Here is a 7,475-nt window from a genome sequence, read left to right on the forward strand (position 1 = left end):
AGGGTGAGTAACCCCAGGATTTTCTGGGTCCAAGAAGACACAAAGAGAAGCTCTGCTCAGCCCAGGCTCTAAGTTTCCACTCTTGCCAGCTCACTGAAGCGCCTCAGTGTTGAAGATTTTATTTTTTATTAATACATTTTTTGTTGTTGTTTTTGTCTTAGCACTGGGGACTGAACCCAGAGGCACTTACCCACTGAGCCACATCCCCAACCCTTTTTATTTTTTTGTTTTGAGACAAGATCTCAAGTTGCTTAGAGCCTCTCTAATTTGCTGAGGCTGACCTCAAATTTGTGATCCTCCTGCCTCAGCCTACCAAGTCACCGGGATTACAGGCATAAGACACTATGCCTGGCTACTAATACATTTTTTGATGTTGCTATTTCATGTTTGTTTGGTTTTTCCTCTTTTCTCCTCTTTTTTTTTTTTTTTAATTTTCTTTTATTTTTCTCCTTTTCCTTTTTCTCATTTGTTTTACTTGTCTCCTTTGGCTTGGTTTTTTTTTTTTTTTTAACTTTTTTTTTTTTATTCTCTATTATTTTCCTCTTTCTTTTCAGTTGTTGATGGTGTTGCTGTTGGGGTTTTTCTTTAGTTGGTTTATACTTTATTTCTTTATCGGGATTGCTTTTTCTTCTTTTCTCTCCTTCCTTTGCAGAACTGGGAAATGTCCTGGGAATCCAGCACATGAAGCACCCTGGGTAAGTATTCTGCCACTAAGTTACACTCTAGTCCTGATTAGAGGGATTGCACCTTGCCCCAGATATGACTTGGTCCTGCTTGAACTTTGGCAGATACTTCTACTTAAAGAACAGGAGGGATAACAGCCCCAGCTGACGACCCATCCCCAAGTAGCCATGGCTGGGAGGACGGAGTCCAAAGTCCTGCTCCCAGACACTCACCTGCTTAGCAACAGCAGAAAGCAACAGCACAACTGTGGCACCAGCTATGGCGCCATCAGCAATGGTTGCTTCCATACCCTATCAGATGCATGTGACTGACAAGACTGGAGGAGGACCTATGATGATACTGACCTTGGCCTCTCTCTGCAAAACAACTAGGACTGCTCCAGTGTCTAAACAGTATGAACACTCCAGGACCATCCGTGGAACAGTCAGTGACAGAACTGCTTTCAAGTAATAGAGCTAACATCACCAGAGCCTAAGGAAACCCCCCAACACCTGAAAGGGGCTTCCATTGCCATTCTCACTGTAGGAGCAACCAGAGGGTACACCCCACATACGCTGCTGTCTGCACCAAACCTGCATAAACTTTCAGAAGGACCCACACTCTTGTGAGAACTACAGAGAAAACGAGTCCCTTAGATTCCAACATGGAACACATTGTGTCAAAATCCACTAATCACAGCTAAAGGAGACACAAGGAAATTACACTAATAAGTCAGATATGAATTAGACTCGACACTGCCCAACAAAGCAATAACCCAACCACAAATCATCAAGGGAAAGCTACTTAAGAAGGTTTTCACATAAAAGTAGAAGATAGATTTATCCAGTAGATGCACACATCTCAACTTAAAAACAAAAGACATATGAAAAAACAGAACAACATGACAACTGCAAAAGTTCCTAACAGAAGCTAAAGATATTGAAGTGTATGAAATTCCAGACAAAAATCATTCAAAAGACTTATTTTTAAAAGCTCCATGAAACCCAAGAAAATACAAATAAACAATTGAAACAATTAAGGAAGACAATGCCAGGTACAAATGAGCATTTTTTTTTAATATTTTTTAGTAGTTGGACACAATACCCTTATTTTTTATTTATTTATTTTTATGTGGTGCTGAGAATCGAACCCAGGGCCTCACATATGCTAGGCAAGTGCTCCACTGCTGAGCCACAACCCATCCCCCGACCCCCCACCACACTTTTTATTGGTACATTATAGTTGTATACACTGATGGGATCTGTTGTTTCATACTCGCACATACACAGAATATAACAATAAAATTTGGTCAAAATCAGTGCCCAGCATGAAAGAAAGATTAATACAATCACGAGAGCATGGGAAAAATAAATCTCACTGGATTTCAAAATGAGACACAGGAACTATCAAACATTATAAATATAGTAAACCATCAAATATCTAAAACAAACAGGAAGTGAACATAGAATATTCAAAACAACCCCCCCAAAATAAAAAAAAGACAGAATCAGCTATAAACCTTTCAATAATTACCCTAAATATAAATGGTCTTAATTCTCTGATTAAAAGACACAGACTAGTTGGATTAAAAAAATAATATCCAACTTACCTCACCTGCAAAGAAAGACTGAAAGTGAAAAGATAGGGCTGGGGTTGTGGCTCAGTGATAGAGTGCTTACCTAGCATGTGTGAGGAACTGGGTTTGATCCTTGGCACCATATAAAAAAATAAATAAGTTATAAAAAAAATTTTAAAGAGAAAATTTTTTTTAAAAGTGAAAGGATAAAAAGTGATATTCCAAGCAAATGCAATTCCAAAGCAAATAAGAATAGCTATACTTATATCTGACAAAATAGACTTTAAGCCAAAAATCAAAAGAGACAAAAAGGTCACTAATTATTAAGGCAATGATTCACCAAGAAAATATAACAATTATAAACTTACATGCACCAAACATCAGTGCACCCAATTTTATTAAACAAACACTACTAGACATAAAGGGAGAGATGGGCTCCACTATAATAATAGTAGGTAACTTCAATACCCTGTTCTTACTAACAGATCATCTAACACCACCCCAAATTCAAAGAAACAACAGAATTAAACTATAATTTAGAACAAATGGATTTAACAGACATTTAAACAGCAAAATAAAAGACAGAAAGATCCAATTAAAGATGAAAGAGAAACCAAAAGAAAAAGAGAAGATCCAATTAGAGGTAAAAAGGAAATATTACAACAGATACTACTAAAATTCAACGAATCATCAGAGAATATTTCTAAAACTATGTACCAATAAATTGGGGGGGAAGAAATAAAAGATGGCTCATTATCACCTAATGACATTATGGAGATACTGTACAAACCCTAAACTGTCTACCTTTAGCCTTTTTCCTATGTAATAAAAATAAATCTCTATTTAGTTCAACCATTATAAATAAATAAATAGGAAACCTCAGAAGAAATGTACAAAAAAATCCAGATGACCAACCAAAATTGAACTAAGGATAATTTTTTTAAAAACTCAAAAATAATATATTTATTTATGTGTGTGCATACATGTACATATAGTTTACATAGGGAGGGGAAGAGAGAATTTCTTTTACAACGACCATGGGATAGCTGTTTATTGAATAAAGACCGGGAGGAAGTTAATTATGGTTAAATAATGTGACTGAATGAGTAATCATTGAGGCAGTTCACTGTTTGTGAGAATAAAACCACATGGAGCTGGTTCTGAGCCAGAGGGTCAGAAACTCAGCCTGCAGGCCACATCCGGCCAAGTGCCAGTTTGCATATAGCCTGTGAATTAAGAACAGATTTTTACATGAGCTGGGGTTGTGGCTCAGTGGTACAGCGCTTGACTGACATGTAGGGCCTTGAGTTCAATTCTCAGCACTACATATAAATAAATAAAAATTTGTTCACAACTAAAAAAAAAATGCTTAAAAAAAAGAATAGTTTTTTACATTTCCAAAGGGTTGGAGAAAAATCAAAATAATAATAGTTAGTGACATGAAAACTATAAGCAATTAAAATTTCAATGCCCATAGATAAAATTTATTGGAACACAGCGACATTCATTTGGTTACATACTGTCTAGGGCTGTTTTCATGCTAAAAGAGCAGCATTAGGTAAGGAAGACAGACCATATGTCCACAAAGTTCAAGTATTTATTATGTGACCTTTTACAGGGGGGCAAAAAAAAAAAAAATCACCAAACCCTGGTCTAGACTGGGAGCTCTCTGAAGACCACTGGGGCCTTGCTCAGTGCTTGGCCTAAAATTATATTCAGTAAATATCTGAAAAACAGACATGGTGTCAACATGAAGACCTATGGTGGGACTCCTCAAATGTGGTAAAGGTAACTGTTCTCAAAGAACACACAGCCTTTGTGAAAACAGAAGAAAGGCCTGCCCCAGTTGGCACAGCCCAGCCAGGATCTCTGTTGTCCTATAATTCTAATGGTAGAATTTTAGGCCACAAGGAAAGAGTAGGGAAAAGATAGATCATAAGGACAAACTAGCAGAGGAGTGCAGTACAGGCTTTATCAGTAGTATATTTTTAAAGAAAAAGTTAGCATCACAAAAACAACAACAGATAATTAACATAGGAAAAAAAAGTTATATTTAAAAAACCCTCTATGGGCTTTACCACATCTTACTCTTTAATAAGACTGTGGAAAAGTTTACAAAGTCTTCAATTGCTGATATATATACATATATGTATATATATTGCCTTTGGAAGAAGAACAAAAATTTAACTAGTTATATTTCCCAGTAAGGGCTTGATCACATGGGAAGATGACCATGTGATCATCTTCACATGGTCATGTATATATATATACATACACACACATATACATATACATACACACACAATTGTGCACCTACATCACAGTAAATATTAGGTCTCACAGTACTCAGTGCTACCTACATGACTTCCAGTGTCACATTCAACTAGGAAGCCTTGTTTTTAAGGCTATACAGTGACAGGCTGGTTTCTATAGGGGAGTTATAGGCATGGGATTGGGTCTAATCCAAGTACCATTTCAAACGCGGCAAGTGGATTGAATTAGATAATATTTAGCCTGGAAAGGAAACTGCAGTGCTCAATGTAAATAACTTAATTCATGTAAAACACTTAAAAGAGACTGGTACCTAGAAGATACTAAATACCAGCTTTGATCATCAGCACCATCACCTGGAGAATTACAAAAGAAGTAAGCCTCATTTTTATTCCCTTGGGAAAATGTGGCCACATTCACAAATAGAAATCAAGTTGCTGAATGAGCCATACATAAATTACAAATCTTATTAGCTTGTGGCAAAATTCACTTGTAATTTATTATCAGGTAATTATCACTAAATATTTCAGTACACTTTTCTATCTTTACTGGAGAACTTTTTTATTGTTGTTGTTTCCAATTGAACAAATTCTCTTATTTTAGAGATGATGGCTAAAAGACATTTATCGTTCACTCAATGTCCATGTGCTCCTCCATTCACTTTCTGCCCCTTCACATTAAATAGGATCCTTTGGTTATTTCTGACCAATGAGCTGTGAAAAGAAACTTGTGTTAATCTAGGCCAAACCGGTTCAGAGCTGGTATTTGGGCCTCCAGTTCCCCTCCCCCACTGGGACGATTTGGAAGCCACCAGTTAAGACAGAAAAATATCACACACACACACACACACACACACACTCACAAATCACAGCACCTGATGTCTGTCACAGCATGTACAACAGCTGTCCTATAGAACAGTCTGTGCACATTGACATTTACGTGAGCAAGAAACCAATGAAGATTTTAGTACACACTAGTCTATTCTGATTAATACAGAAAGTCCAATATGCTGATAACACAGAAATTTTATATATATATAAATTTTAGTTGTAGTTAGACACAATACCTTTATTTTATTTATTTATTTTTATGTGGTGCTGAGGATCAAACCCAGTGCCTCGCACATGCTAGGCACTCACTCTACTGATGAGCCACAATCCCAGCCCCACAGAAAGAAATCTTCCATCAGTCTGTGATCAACCAGTTTGGGCAATTCACAAGGAAGAACTGAAAAGAAATTTCCCAGTCTTCCTGTGGCAGTTAGCTATGTAACTTCATTAGTTCAAGTGCATTCACAGAATATTACCACACCTACTCCTATTCAAAAATAAAGTATGTAAAACCAAATCCTGCCACAAATGCATTTTTTAAAAAATTTATAAAACTGGAGAGTTGACTGAGATACACGTGAGCAGTGGAACCATCAACAACACAAGAACTGCAGCTGAATGTACTGTTCTCCCATGTGGCTCCTTTCCTGCTTAAGGACACCTGGGCTTTCATTTTCAGCAGACAAGGTAGCAGGAGGTACCGTCCACAGTCAGACAACAGGGTGCAGGGCCCCAGGTAAAGTTCTCCTTTGTTAGCAGTCAGCAAGTATTCTGTTCATTGGACAGACTGATTACGTGGAGCCACAAACAGGGAGATGCAATCTCCTCTGGCTGGCAAGAAAAATATCCATGAAGATAAGGACTCTAGCCTGGGTCCCTCAGACATTCCTGATTTAAAAATCACTGGAAACTCCAGAGTCTTGCAGGCAGTTAAGTTCAAGCTTCTATCGTCCTGGGTAACAATCTCAGATCTACTACTGATGTAACAACAGTTAGCCAAACATCAGAGCCTCTCTGAACCTCCATTACTTCTACTGTACAAAAGGAAGACAACAACTGGTGGAGGTGGAAGTGCTCCCTCCAAACTGGAGGCTTCTTCCAGAGGCTGCCATGATGTGTGGAGTTCTCTAAAAGTCAATCTGAGGGCTGGGGTTGTGGCTCAGTGGCACATGTAAGGTACTGGGTTCAATTCTCAGCACCACATAACAAATAAAATAAAGGCATTCTGTCCATCTACAACTACAAAAAAAAAAAAAAAGTCAGTCTGAATTTCCACTAATGCTTTATAATATGCAAAACAAAAGACTATGTTGGGACTGGGGTTGTGGTTCAGCAGTAGAGCACTCACCTAGCACAGGTGAGGCGCTGGGTTCGATCCTCAGCACCACATATAAGTAAATAAATAAAAGATACAGTGCCCAACTACAACTAAAAAAAAAGACTATGAACATTGAAAGGAATGAAAAATATACCTTTAAATCACCCTTAGATTACCTGCTATCTAATGACAGTCATAAAAATATATAATCTGGTCGTCTTCCTATGTGATCAAACCCTTACTGGGAAATATAACTACAGCTAAATTTTTGTTCTTCTTCCAAAGGCAATTGAAATTTCCAAATTCTCAAGAATTTTCTACTGACCACATTCTGCTGACTTCTAATTCTGGTTGCATATTTTGAAATTCTAAAGTTGCTCTGATACTAAAAACCAGTATCACCACAAGTTATTCATTAATTTTTTTGCTGTTGTTGTTGAACAAATTCCAACACAGAGGCATTCTATGATGTACCTGACCACTCTTCCTCAAAATTCTCAGGATCATCAAAACACAAGGAAAGTCTGAGAAACTGTCCCATTCAACTGGAGTCTAAGACGACAGAGGTTAATGTAATGTCATATCCTGGATGGAATCCTGTAACACAAAAAGGACTTTAGGTAAAAAGTAAATGTGAATATGAAATATGAACACGGTATAGACTTTAATAATACTATACAATATTATCTCACTAATTATAACAAAGGCATCAAGCCAGATGCATTACGGTAAGATGTTAATAACGGGGTGAACTGTACATTAATGTGGGACACATGGAAACTTCTCATATCTAAAATGGTCCTAAAAGATAGTCTAC

Source organism: Marmota flaviventris, chromosome 8 (assembly GCF_047511675.1).
Source record: "Marmota flaviventris isolate mMarFla1 chromosome 8, mMarFla1.hap1, whole genome shotgun sequence".
NCBI classification, from domain to species: domain Eukaryota; kingdom Metazoa; phylum Chordata; class Mammalia; order Rodentia; family Sciuridae; genus Marmota; species Marmota flaviventris.